Below are 14,963 nucleotides of genomic sequence, written 5' to 3'. Positions count from 1 at the left end.
ACATGCTTACGGATGCTCTATCGCCTACATATTTGGGATGTACTATTGATGTATTGTCTTGGACTTATATCATTGGCACTGTGTCTTGCCTTGGCTTGAGCTCTTGAGCTCGTACAGCATTCTTGAATGCTTATCAGACATTGAGCAGGTGGTACTTTTATGCATTGAGCCATTACATACTATTGAGCAGTTTTACAGACACTTGAGACTTTGGGACTTCTTACCTTTTGGGATGATAAATGCCTAGGTTCATTGTAGTAGAAACATCATAGGCTTTGGTCACTTCTTTGAGTGGGGAAAAAGTCACTAATTGCATTTGTGTTTGGCTTCTTTCGTTGGCCTTGACTCTGTTCTTGCGCCCTTTTATATTGAGCTTTCAAGATCCTTGAATTCTGGTCTTCATGAGACTAGGGTCTATTATTCCTAGACTTTGGCTGGACTTCTTGGGTGATAGGTCCTGCTCTTATCAATGCATCTTGTAAATCCAAAGGACGCATTGATTCCAATTGAGTGTTCATTGGTGGATTCAACTCGTCACAGAACTTTGAGACTTATTGGGGAATGCTCATTGTCGGGGCATATTTTAACAAGGAGATAAATTTTGAGTAGTACGCCTTCAGAGATAGACCCAACTGTTTCAACTTGAAGAACTCATTCATCTTCTGAGTTCTGTATGCAAGTGGCATGTACCTTCCCTACATTGCTTGCTTTAGCTTATCCCAAGTTATTGTGCTTTTTGGATTGCTCGGTCTTTACACCATTGCTTCCACCAAAGCCTAGCTTCGCTGGTAAGTTTGAGCTTGGCAATCATAGCTTGCTTTAAATTTGTTGTTCCTGCTACACTGAAGTAATCCTCCATGGATTCAATCCATATGGAATTGGCTTCAATAGTCTTCCCTTTTCCATCAAATTCTGGTGGTTTAATTTGTTTGAGAAGAAACTTCTTCTCTTGTATCTCTGCTAGGCTTAGTGCAGAAACAAGATTCTAGTTTTGCGCTTGGGGTTGTATCTGGTTCTCAATTAAAACCTTCACTTTAAGATTGCATTTACACATATTTTCACAACTTATCTCAAAGCGCAGATTATTTTTCATCAATACTATGCAACAAATCAAATGAACATAAAATTCGTATTTATCCATAAAGAAGCATGAGCCTCAAGTACAATTATTCGGGAATAGATAGAGATTAAATGGAATGATTTTCTTTCCAAGAGATACATCAACTCTAGGTTAATAGTTCCCTATTGGATTCAGCTACATGGTCAGAATAGTAATATGGATTTGGGGAATGGATTCTCAGGAAGCAGTAGATCATGGGGAGTTCAGGAAATCCCCATTTTTGATAGTCATGACATTCGTTTTGCCCCATTATTTTAATAATGTCTGCTGGCAAGACTTTGACCACCTCCTCATAGATGTAGTGAGTCTATTCTACTTGCCAGCATCCTATGTGTAGGATCGAGTTCACATGTGCCTCATGGAAGATGAATAGCTTGAGGAACCTGCTCCATGCCTCGTAGGTCTGGAAGTAGCAACAATCCACAAGTGAGTGAAAGAAAAAACATTTTCTAGTGAAAAAAACACTTCACTCTTCTTGATTTATTCCTCTCCTGATTGTTTTATTCGTTGGATTGCTTTGATACCACTGTAACGTGCTCGCCTATCGGCTGTCCAGACATGTTTTTAGCGATCCATCAAGATGAATCTAAGCAATGCTGCCTGGCACTCCCATGGAATGTTACAGGGTTTGTCGCGCCTAAGGTTTATCGAGTCCACCTCACAACAGAACATTCATGCGGCTGAACCCATTGGGATCGACCTGAAATTAGGGTTTCTAGTGGACAAGGTCTCATGATAGCATTCTAGCGTCAAGACTTGGATATCCTACTTTACATAGAGGTACCCAAGCCGAAGTAGACCCATTCTGCACTTGGTTCAAAGAGAATGGAAAACGAGAGGAATGCGCCACTCAACCTCTTTGCCTGTAGGGCATAGTCCCATTCCGGTCCCCTAAAATGACACGAATTGGATTCTAACCTAAGAATACCTAAAGGTCGTATGACTGTAGAACCTTGTGAGAAGCCTGCCAGTCCTTTGGGGCCACCCTTTTATAGGACAGACTTGTCGAGGGTTCCACCCACCCGCTTCCCCCAATAGGGCGTTCTTTAGTTATCTAATTAGGTCCTACCACATTTATGTGTGACATTTAAAATCAACTCCTTAATTAAGCCTTTTTAAGGAACAAGGTTCGTTCGCATAACTTATGGCACTGACACAAAAACAGTTCAGACAGGTTCCTTGCAAGTAAACTTTATATTAGCATTTTAACTAAGGTACAAGTCTTGTCCAAAAAGGATGATTCCTAAAATCTATGAGAATGCATCTTATTTTCTCCAAGTTTTCACCCTTGCACTAGTAATAGGGCCTCGATAGTCCATCTCAAACATGTAGATTGTTTGACAAGGATCCGGAGGTAGGGAATTTACAGCTAGAGCCCCTCGACATCCAAGCGTCCTCCTATATTCAAACTAACCCATGGAGAGACCTCTCTGGCTGTTTGGTCCACGTTCTCGTCACGGTTATTTAGAACCCCCTTGGATAGGGTTGGTGACTAGATGGGGGTGCTTTGGCACGCTCTCCATGAATTTAACCTGATTCATTGTTCCAATTTCTTTTGTGAGTTTGGGGTCATCCTTTCACAGATAGTGTTCCTAAATTTACAAGCACAAACAATAATGAAAGCGAGTGCTCAGGACATCTGCTAAGGTGGAGTTCCTATTTTTGAATGCTTAGCGTTCACCTTTCTTGGGTCTTTCTTGCCTTGGTATTAGTTGCCATGACCTTCTGAGGACTAGAGAGCACCCTTGTTCTGACTTCATTCCTATGTGATAGGAGTGAGTAATTGCGCTATTGGATTTATATCCAATAGTTTTCAGATGGTAGTTGCCCTAATTTGCTGGCCTTTAGTCCAAGGTTCTTGTCTTGGGATCACAAGTCTTAATAATTCAATCTAGGATTTTAATTGGTTATTTGGTAACCATTTCTCTCCTTAGAACCTTATCGAGGTTTCTAAGTTTACCCTGGGGTTTCACTCCCTTAAGAATTCGTGACAGAAACTTTTGTTCATTCCTTCCGCAAGTCAAGAGTAAACTAAGCCCTTTTGCAATCCTTAAATGCTTGCGAGCATCGAATGTCATGTGGCGAATGGTCATTCTTTTGTGTGGATATGACACTTGAGTTTCCTTGTATTGGCTTTGAGTTGTATCATAATTTAAAATGATATCTCCAAGGGAGTTTTGGACTTATCGCAACTAGTTGTTAGGATGGAGACCAATGAGCGTGTTTACTTGACTCTACGTCAACATATGATCGTAACAATAATTTGACTTATTTACAATTAAATCCTAACTGAGTCAAATTAAACCCTAGCCTTACCTATCATATAGGGTTTCATTTACTAAACTGCCTCTTGCAATTAAGTTTAGCAATTTACATGTGCGTCTTAAATCTATCTTTTAAGATGAATCCCTATTATGTAGTGCAACCGAAACTATCGATGATACCACTCAAATCTAGACGCAAGTCTTTCCTGAGTTGATGATATGATGTGGGATTTCCATTCATGAAAATTTCCTTCTAGTGAATTTATGCAAATCATAAAGTGTGACCTAATTATTTAAGTGTGAGTGTACATGATTTCATCATACCTAACGTAAATGCAAGTTAATGCACTCTATTGGTCTATAAGATGCAAGCGACTTACACGGTATATTTATATACATTGGCAACCTAAGATGTACTTGCAAAAATTTGAGCCTAATACTCGGCTTAGTACTGCACAACAACCCATAGATGCTTAATTGATTCATGGCAAATCATGGCCATTAAGCCTTTACAACTATCTTTCTAGTTAAGCAATTTACGCGATGCAAAAGTATGATTTTTTTAAATGATGATTATGCTTTACTATTAAGTTTATAGGACTAGACATTGTAATGGTACTTGGTTTTGGAGTGTCGAATTAGCGTTTAAACATGAAAACCCATTTGTGTTAACGGTGACATCTTTGCCTGATCCTCCTTTTGTGGTTGCGGCTTTTTCGGTTACTTGGGAAAGTTTGCGCTTCGGGGCTATTTCGGAGCTTGGAATGCGGGCCTTCTCTTCTCTCAGAGCACTCCTTTGTGCCGGAGTTTCCTATGCTTTGGCTTGACTCTCGCAACCTTTTTCCATTTAGAGGGGTAGTTGATAGAGAGATCACGGAAATCTTGATGGGGAGAGAGGGTAGTCGAAGGTCCGTCCAAGAAAGGAATTTCCCTTGAGCCTCTTCTCTCTCTCTCTCTCTCTCTCTCTCTCTCTCTCTCTCTCTCTCTCTCTCTCTCTCTCTCTCTCTCTCTCTCTCTCTCTCTCTCTCTCTCTCTCTCTCTCTCTCTCTCTCTCTCTCTCTCTCCCCCTTTCTCTCTTACTCTAAGATTCCCTCTCCCTCTCCCTCTCCCTCTCCCTCTCCCTCTCCCTCTCCCTCTCCCTCTCCCTCTCCTCTCTCTCTCTCTCTCTCTCTCTCTCTCTCTCTCTCTCTCTCTCTCTCTCTCTCTCTCTCTCTCTCTCTCTCTCACCCTTTGTCAAACCAGTAGTAGGGGGAAGAAGAAATTATAGTCCCCTTGCTTAAGGGGGGGTTTACAGAGGGGAGGAAGGGTATTAGTCGAGGCCTCCACCCAGGCTGCCAAAATGGCCCCTCCGCCATGCAGCAGTCGATGACTTCTAGGGGAGAAAGAGAGATAGTGGGGGGGTTGGAGGTGGCACACGTGTGCCCCTCCTCCCCGTTATGATCACCTTCCTTAGGTTCATCATCATTCTCGTCGTCATCTACATCCTCATTACCATCGACTCATTCCCGTCGTCTCATCAACTATCATTGCAGGTCCGCCGTCATTGTCATCTTCTTCACCTAATATTATAGCTCCTCCTCCCTCCGCTAGCTAGCGGCATCAACAAGGGGGGGCATTTAGAAAATTTCGTTTAAATTTAATGTTTAAGGGGGGGTCTCACGGCCCATGGAAATATTACAATAGATGTACCAGTTTAATTTGACATGTCCCTCTCTAGTGAACATGCTTGAGTTTACTCTGGCCTCATAGAAGAGATAAATCTTGGCAACCTTAAGGGCTTCCATCCACCTTAGCCTCCTTAAATTATTCTGGAGGCAAGCAAGATTGTTTGCGTCAATGTAACAATACCCTTTGCTTAACATTCATCACCTTTTGTAATACAAGGGTGAAGGATTGTATATCTGATCTAATATTCGCATCATATGGTTTCTTCAGTTGAAACTAGAGGAGTGCATTGCGGACATAAACATAACTTGGAAAATCAAGAATCATTCCCAAGGCTTGTCTTCCTAGCAGAAATCAAGAACATATATTACAAGAGAAGATTTTCACTATTCTAGGAAAAGATATATTATGCTATAAATACAACCAGTTTTATTTACTTGCGTCGTGTCCTATATCAACATGCGCTCTGATACCAACTGTAACGTGCTCGCTTGAGCTGCTTCCTTGGTGGTATGTTCTTAGTAGTCCATTAAGAGATGTCCTAGAAAATGTTGTCCGAGATTTTGATGAAAACCCTCAGAGTTTGCTAAGTAGGATTGCTCGAGTCCAGCCCACAGTGGAAGTTTCGGCTGTTTCCACGAGGATCAACCTGAGTCTTTTTTGTCAAATAAACTATTAATGGTTGATTAGTGTTAGTGGTTCACGTTTCGGTCCCCTATAGGAATTGCTGATTGAAATGGACTTATGTTGTGCTGGGTTCAAAGAGAATGGGAGAAATATGACACTTTAATCCCTTCTGCCCAGGGTTCTAAAGTGGTGCGAGTCAGGCTCTTTGATCTCTAAAGGGCCATCAAAGATGTGATTTTTATTCCTTCTTTGGAAAGCTCTTGGATTACGAGTCCTTGGCTGCATTTAAAGCAACATGGCTCATTATTCCAATTGCTACTATTATTATTGTTATTGTTATTGTAAATTTGGAGAGTATTGGCAAAATTTATGCAGCCTTGATTAATGTTTTCCTAGTAATAATTCCTTCCAACTCTTTTGGCATAAGAAGACCTATTGAACATGTTGTATTACCTTAAAAGAGTAGCCACTAGTGGTTTTTCCCTCATCAAAGCATCTTCCAAGTCAATGGGCTTCATAGCTTCCAACTGTCCATTCAAAGGTTGGTTATGGCCTTAATAGAAATGTGCCACTTGCTGTCTCATGAATATGTGATGCACATACTTCTATAGAGTAACAAAGGGAGAATAATAGCCTTTAAGTGTCTGCCCTTGTTGCTTGAGACTAAAGAACTCATCCATTTTGAGAGTTTGATAGGCAATAGATAGATATTATCTTTGGATTGCTCCCTTGATTTGGCTCCACATCACACGAGCTTAGAGATAGCCTTATCACGGCATCTGTTTTTTCACCATAGACATGCTTCTCCTGTAAGCCTTAGTCCTACAATCATTGCTTGGTTTTTTAGGCTGGTTTCAATAACAAAGCAAAGAATTAATACTCCATCTACTCATCCAATTTTTGGCACTTATCTCTACCTTTATTCCTTTGCCATTAAACTCATGCGGCTTGATCAATTTGAGTATAAATTTTCTCTCTTTCTCATCTAACAAGACAGAGCTGGAACAGCTACTGAGGGTGTTCTAATCGAAGGAACCTGTGATATCCCGACTTTAATTTCAAATCTTCTCAACTTCTCGCAAAATGGACTTGACAAACTCTAAATCATTAAATAGAGAAGATCTTGAGAAAAATGGTCCAAGGTTCATAACTTGACATTTTCTCGGATTAATAAGGACTATAGCCCTCCATCACGAAAGTCATCGTGTGAACGTGAGTTACGAACCATAAGTCAAATTTGACCAAACCCATTTAAAACTTGGCAAAAGATAAATCACAAAGCTTTAAGCTTTAAAAGTTCAAAAAAGCTTATGAAATAAAAGAAGAAGGCTACCCCTTTTTTATTGAAAAAAAACGGCACCATGAACCCCCAATTTTGGCATTCCTAATTCTCAATCAAAAATCTTGAATTCACCTTCAATAAGTCAGCAACTAACAACCTCTTTGGGCTTCAAGGATCAAATCGCCAACATCACATTACATCTTGAAAGCTTCTAGATTTCTGATTTGCTAAGATACCCTCCATAAAGAGCTCTTCTTCTTGGCCACAATCCTTCTTCTTCAATTTAGCTATAAATACGAGGGATGGGGAGCCGTTGAGGGCAATCCGAGCAAGAGAGAAGAGGCCCTTCTCAGGAGTATAGAGCGAGAGGAAGTGGGGCAAGAGAAGCGCATGAAAAAGAACCCTCGTCATGAAAACAAGAAGAATATTCTGCAAACTCTTTGGAATCAAATTCCCCATCCCTTCTATCCCACTTCTTTGTGGAATCAAGACTCTTCTCAAATTTTCTAAATTCTTGGTGATCGCCTTCTCCCATCAATCAAAATTCCATCAATCTAATTACCCCCAAGCTCCTTTGCCAAAAATCTTGTTTTCAATCTTGCAATTAAAGACCATGGCCTCGAAGAAGAAAGTTACGAAGGTCACAGAGGTAGGAGCTGCCAATAACGATGCGGATACAATCACTACAAACAAAATGAAGAGTATCTAGATTACAAACAAAGCTTTGAATACCATCAACCAAGCACCCATCATGGATCCCCAGTAACTATACTTTTTTTAAAATAAAGGTAACTAGGAGGCCATCATCCCATGAACGGGCAACAAAAGCTACATTCGTAAAATAAGATTTTATTTAATTCTTGCATATAATATTTTAAAAGAATTCTCAACCACGAATTCCAAGGGGTAACTTGGGTCTATACAAGATGAACCTAAGCAAGTACAAGAAAGGTATCGTGTCCCTAAAAGATTTAATATTTTTTATTTGTGTTTATCGAAAGAAACCTTTGATGGGTAATCATGGACACTAATCCTTGGTATGTAAGAGACCTTGAGATAAAATTGCCAATATTGTTCGTAACCAAGATTATCTTTTTTTGCGGGAAAAAACCCATGAAACTCCAAAGGGGTTATTCTCAAGGATAAAAATTCTTATTTACATTCAGTCCAACTAGATCCGGAGGAAGGGAAAATCTGGGAAGACTACTGGAAGGTGTTGCAACTTACGCTAGTTTTGCCTTGATGTTATTATTTTTGGAAAGAAAAGATTTTGCCTTCGAAATAATTTTTTTAAAAGTAATGCATTCAAATTAAGAAGCTTGTGGTTATAAGTTAGGTATTTATCTTCCCTAAAATCACCAAGTTAAAAGATAGGTGACTAAGTAAAAATTGTCGACTGAGGCAATATTCTGGCAAGCCCAGAACACCAACTGAGGCGATGTTCTTAATGGTGCTAGGCCTCCCCAAGGCCAGGGTGAATAAAACCTACTCCAAGCGGTTTTTTCTTTTGTTGAGCATTAGTGAGCATAGACCAACCATGATGCGAAAGGTCTTGTCGTATAGGGAGCTCTAGTCAACAAGAGGAGGTGAGGATACTAGGGGGCTCTGGTCATAAACTTCTTAGGCTCTTACAAACTGCCAATTATCCTTCGATTTCTAGATTGTGTCCTGGAAGTTCCAATACTAGTTGGGGAATGGAATTTGGTGAGAATAATAGCTTCAAACAAAAAACATTGTAAAAAGTTATTTTTCTAAAAGGAACTATTAAGAAGAAATTGCTTCTCTTCTTTTGTGTCGTGAATTAAAGGCGTGAAATGAATTTGTATCAGGAGATAATTCAAAGAAGTTGTTTTATATGTTGAATCTAAAGTGGTAGGTAATTAGGAAATTAAAAACACTCTCTTGAGGGAAGCGGGAGTATGGACCCCCGACGGCGAATCTAGACCTATGGTACAAACGACCACTGGATTAATTGTGTTTGTACAATTAGGAGCACTGTTTGTACTTCTTTGCTCAAGGAACTAAAGCTGAAAAAATAATTAATGCTTCAGGTTGAAGGCCTGGAGTGCGAGGCAGCATCAGTTACCCCCGACTGTTTGCCTGACCCTATCCAAGGGGGTTGTTATAACTGCACCGGGTACATGGACTGAACCCACAGCAAGAGGTCTCTCCGTGGGTGCTACTTGGAGCAGGAGGATGCTTGGGTGCCAGGGGGGCTCTAGCAGTAAATCCCTTGCCTCCGGGTCCTGCACAAGAGGCTGACATGACTTGAGATTGGATCTCGAGGCCCGCATACTAGTCTACGGGCGGAAACTTGGAATAGCAATCCTTGAGGATTACTGGAATTGCCTTGGGGCGGATTATGGAATATGGTCACTTCCATGCTCCATGCCCCAATGGGGGAATGAACACCTATGCTATGCTCCTCCGAATCCTCCTAGATGTAACATACTCACCTTAATTACGTGACAAGTAACGTTCTAGTAGTCGCCCAGAGTTTACCTTCCAACCGTCGCCATCCGTACTCTAACTAGAATGATCAAATTTTGTGGCTAGTTAACCCTACATCTACCCCGCAGGGGAAGCGTCTTGCCGTTATCCACGGAGGACCAACTTGAAGGTTCCTAATTGATCTAATAGTCACCTATCAACAACTAGCTTACATTCAAAGGTGTCCTTCGAGAGGCTTCTTGTTCGGAAGGAGTGACTGCCATTACCCTTGGTTCATGGAGTACAACACTTTTTTCCAATAGTAGAATAAGGATTTATGAAATCCCTCACAGTACTTTGGCACAATCACTGTACCTTTCCCCTAAGATAATTTACAGTTCAGGTTCTGAGACCAAACCCTAGGTAAGTTAGCGAATTGGCCCTTCCTAGAGTTTCTTCCTAGTGTTTGTTTTTGGGGAAACCTCTCCGCTAACCAAGGCCACCCTACCATAGGACTCGATTCATTGGGAATCTATCCACTTGCTTCCTTCTATGGAAGTTCATAGTTATCTAATTACCTACCACATTACGTGAAACATATAAAAATAGCTTCATTAATTAAAATCCCTTTATGTGCATAGTTGTTCGTTTACGTAATTTACTCACGGACATACAATCAAAATAAAAGAAATTCATTGATTATGTTCCATGATGTGTATTCTTCTGCCTATACATGAGAAAAAGTATAATTTCATGTACTGCCTCATCTGACGCATCTTTACGTCACCAAGATCAAATCCACCTATAGCTAGCATTTATAGGTGCCTGAAGTAGAACTTGGGCCATACAGGGGACCAAGTAGTTCCTAGGTGTGAAAAGGATTTACTAGCAAGAGCCCCCTTGTCACCCTAACCACCTCCTACTTAATACAATCCCTGCTAGGAGACCTCTTGCCATCGGAGCCGGTCCATGCTTCCACGGTGGTAAAAATCCCCACTTGGTATGGGGATTCAATACATAAACTTGGGGGAGGTGTAGGGCTCCTCAATTTTTATATGTTCCAATACTTAATTTAATCGAGATCTAATCTAAAAAATCACAAATAAGATTGATGACTTCAAGTAGTTATGACTTCAATCAATCATGCAACTTTCAAGTGATGATTAATCTAGTAGCAATTGACGCTTGAGTTTCACATAATGAACTCTTCTCCTTGGAATTTAACTAAGGGTATCTAGATTTTGGGGTCTCTAACTTCCTAGTTCTTGTAACCAAGTTTATTGGCCTTAAGTCATTTCTTCAACTTAGAGATATTTCTAGTCTTTAAAATATTTTATCAGAGCTTCTAGATCAAAACTATATCCTTGGCTAGTTTCTTCAGGGTTTCGTTCTTAGTAAATTTGTCTTGAATTCACTAGTCTTCTTTTCTATGGTTTTAACCTTAAAATTCCTCATGATTTATCTTGAGTTCTAGGTTTTCATAGTTCCCCTAACAATTTGTAGCCTATAAGATGTTTTTATCTTATTTGAATATAATTTTTTTGAAAAACTTGTGGTATTGCGATCGGTAAAGGGTTGTTATTCGCACATGTGACTCCGTTAGTGACTCCTGTGCTCGCCACTCCAATTGTTGCTTCCACGTTAGTAGGGTCATTTGCGATTTCCGCTTTTGAATTGTTTTTCTTCGGGGCCATGATGGAAATATGATTCGTAGAAGAAGAAAAACACATCAGTAATACCGGTTGGCAAGGATGTAAGACTCTCGATGATGATGATGTTTATTGCAGGATTTGATGATGTAGGCCTTGTGAATGGTTCTTCTTGCTTTTGTGGAGAGCAATACTTCTCTCTCTCTCACCTTGGCAAGTAAGGGTAAGAACAAGGGTAGCTCTTTCTCTCGTATAGAGTAAGAGCGAGAGAATAGGTATGATCTCTCTCTCTCTAGTAGACGGAAGAGGGACGAGAGTAGAGGTATGACTTCTAATCGGATTGATAGAATATGATATTCAATGTATTCTCTTCTCGGATAAGAGTAGAAGGGGATGAGAGATCTTCAGCGTATCCCCTTCCTTGGGTTGAATGGAATAATGTCTCTTTGTCTTGTGGAATAGAGTCTCCCCCTTCCTGATCAATGTCTCGTCCTTGCCAAGATTGCTCTTGTTCCTCTCTTGGTATGGAGCCAGATGTCGCACAGAATTTGTGCGAGGGTTTGTGAAGTCGCTCACCGTAGGGACAGGAATTTGTTGCTGATCTTCAAAATAGGTGAGAAGCTTTAAGCTCAACTCAAACCAATCTCCATAGCAACTCCCGATGTTGGAACTTCGATGTAGGCGAGGGGATTAAAGCAAATCCTCAAACCTTCTCTCTGAAATTTGATGGCAAGGTCGATGAAGGCAAGGGATAAAATCTCAACCTCAAGCCTTACACACCTTATGATTTTTATGGCTCTTCTCCCCTCCTTGTCCTCCCTTTTTATAGTTTTTCTCCACTCCCTCTCACGTGTATTTTTTCTTTACTTTTTTATAAAAGCTTAAGGCATTTAGCTTTAAAGCTTATGCTTTTTTTTCACTATTTTCATTTTTTCTGCCATGTTTGTCTGCAACTTGTTTGGATCATAAATTTGTCATATGAACTTCAAATATAGTTGTCTAGGTACTCAAAACGATCGGAATGCATCTGATCGACAAGAAATTGCAAACATAATTGCAAAAATCCATAAAAAAAGACAAAAATAACGATTTTTGTAAATTGAGTCATTTTTCTCCATCTTTTGTCTTGGATGATTTATTCCCTTCAAAATAATTCACAGTATATGTTTGGATCCATCTAAAGTGGGAATTAAGTCATCTAAACATGATACTAGAGATTTCAGACTATTCTAGTAAACCAATCATGCTTCGTGTAAATCCTATAGAGATTCTGCAGATTTTCCATGTGTGGACATGCAACACCACATATACGCACATTAAAATAAACTAAGTAATGGGGACATTACACAAGGAAAGAAAATTTTAGTGATCAAGAATGAGGATATGGGGCAATGCATGGAGCTACTAGCCCAAGGGCTAGATAAGAAGCAAGGTAAGGAGTAGGGCATGGAGTTGGAGCTTGTGTCTGTGCTATCCCAAGCGATGAATTGGATTCATCTTTTGATGAAGAAGTCGAAAGAGGGTCTATTCATGATTCAAACAACAATCAAGGTGTTGAGAGATAGTTTTGTGTCATCCAAATTCCAGTTGAACATCAAGGTGCTTCTTTCCAGATCTTGATCATCTTTAGAGCTACACATTTATTTATTTTCTCTAAATGTAAAAAAATAAAGAAGGTAAATCCCAAACCTTGTAGGAAACTCATTATAGAGCTAGCAAACATGAGGGAAACAATATCAATTTAATCCATTAGCAATATCCAATTCCTATTAGGGGAAAAGACTACAATAAGAATTTTTTTGAGTCACATCTTTAGAATTTATGAATCTACTTATTTTAGGAATGGACTAATTAGCATCCAATCAAGAAAATATTCATTGTGGGGAAGGTCGGGAAGCCAAAAAAGTTTGTGTGACCATAACTACTTTGTTATCTTACCATCCAATAACTTACTAAGAGACCTGTTGATTAACTGCAACTCTATTTTTATAGTTTTAGCTCAAAATCCATTAGTGAGACCAACATTAGAGAGAATACTATGAACCCTTTCGTGAATGGTTCCATTTTTCTTCTTAGCCACACTATTATGTGTAGGATTCTCAGGATCTATCAAATCTCTATTGATGTCATGACTTGCACAGAAGTTTGTAAAGGCATATGAGGTTTATTATCCACCATTATTGGTCCTGAAGTACTTAAGATTCTTGTTTGATTGATTCTTTGCAAATGTCAAGAAGTTTTGATATGCATGCAACATATTGATCTTCTTTCAAAGTGTATAAGCCCAAACTTTCCTTGTGGCATCATGTATGAAAGAGACAAAGTACAATCCTTCTCCCATGTGAAAGTGTGGGCATTGGCCCACACAAATCACTATGAGCCAAATCAAGACATTATGATCTTCTACCCCCACTAGCTCTCTTACGTGACATTTTTGTTTGCTTTGCAAAGAGGTTGCAAAGAGATAATGCTTACACAAACCAAGATAAGAAAAAGTTAGACAAGGAAGATAGTTCAAACAGCACAAAGCTTTCATTCCAAATTAGAAAAATGTAGATAAGGAAGATAGTTCAAATGACACAAAGCTTTCATCCCAATGATTGATATATACCCCAAGTGATGATGTCATAAATAAACATGTGGCGATGTAGTGAGATAGCTAGAATGTGGTCTTTAACTCTGAAAGTAAGAAAAGAATACAAACAATCAAAATTTGGCTCCTTGGCCATAACAAGAGATCCCTTGGAAATCATTGTAATAAGCTGGGAATAGCAGCTGGGAATAGCAAATAAGTGTTAATAATGTTGATACTATGCCACGTCACACTGACATTGGTATAAAAGGAGAGAAGATGTAATTTTTTACATCTTTTTGACACATTAATACAATTACAGACTTTCTCTCCCTTCTTGCTCACAGCTTCTATGGCTTCCCCTTCTTTCTTGTCTTTCTCTCTCTAAATCTAGTCTTTCTCTCTCCTCATCACTCTTATTCTCTCTCCCCTACAGTCTTTCTCTCTCCTCTGCAGTCTTCTCTCTCCTCTTTCTCTCTCCCTGGTTTTCTCTCTAACAAGTGGTATCAGAGCTTCAGTCTTTGATCCATTATTTTCTTCCATTTTCAGTCCCATTTTCCTATTTCCAAAATCAATTTCAGACAAAAATGGTATAAGACAGTGACTAGTGGAGTGCTGCAGGACACCTGCAGTTAGCAAGAGACTACATCTGGAGATATCCAAGGTCAGATATGGCAGGTAAAGGCTTAAATGGCTGGACGTTATCAAATTTTATGCAAAATTGAAGGTAACTAGGGTAAAGGATGGTTAACCGGGCCTAGTTTGGGAACAAACTGTGGTTACTTTGAAAAGAGGGGTTTCTCTTTCCCCTTTCCTGGAGTTTCCTGCAGGTTTCATGGAAGATCAGCCCTAAAGATCAGTTCATCTCTCTCTAAACCCTGAGTTTCTTGGCTAAATATCACATGGAATAGATTCCCCTGCTCAAGACCTTCAGTATGAGCATAGGATTGCTCAGCTTTGCCTAAGCCATGGAGCAGGAAACAGCCCCGAAAATTGCGGCACAATTTTCAGGCTGATTTCAGCCCTGCCTCCTGCTCAGCTTGCTTCCCCTCAGCCTTGGCATTATTCCTGGTCCATTTCAATCATAATCTTCAGCAATATTAAGGCTCTCAGCTCCATTCAAGGATTCTTTAGCTCTTCCTAAACCCTACATGAACAGCCCATGGGCAGCCATGAAAGCTTTAGCCCAAGCTTTCATTTCTTGACAATTTCTTGAAGATTCTTCATCCTTTTGGCCCGTGGAATCATCTCAGTAAGGATTCTTCAACAAGTTGCAAGGATTGAGCACGGATTGGTTAAAGATTGAAGATCAAGAGCTTCTATAGAGCAAAAATTTGGGGGAAACGGGTTTAAT

This window comes from Lygodium microphyllum, chromosome 21 (assembly GCF_053477565.2).
Source record: "Lygodium microphyllum isolate KBCC chromosome 21, Lygodium_microphyllum_v1.1.10, whole genome shotgun sequence".
Lineage (NCBI taxonomy): Eukaryota > Viridiplantae > Streptophyta > Polypodiopsida > Schizaeales > Lygodiaceae > Lygodium > Lygodium microphyllum.
The sequence above is the reverse complement of the archived record's forward strand: the minus strand, read 5'-3'. Positions refer to the sequence as shown.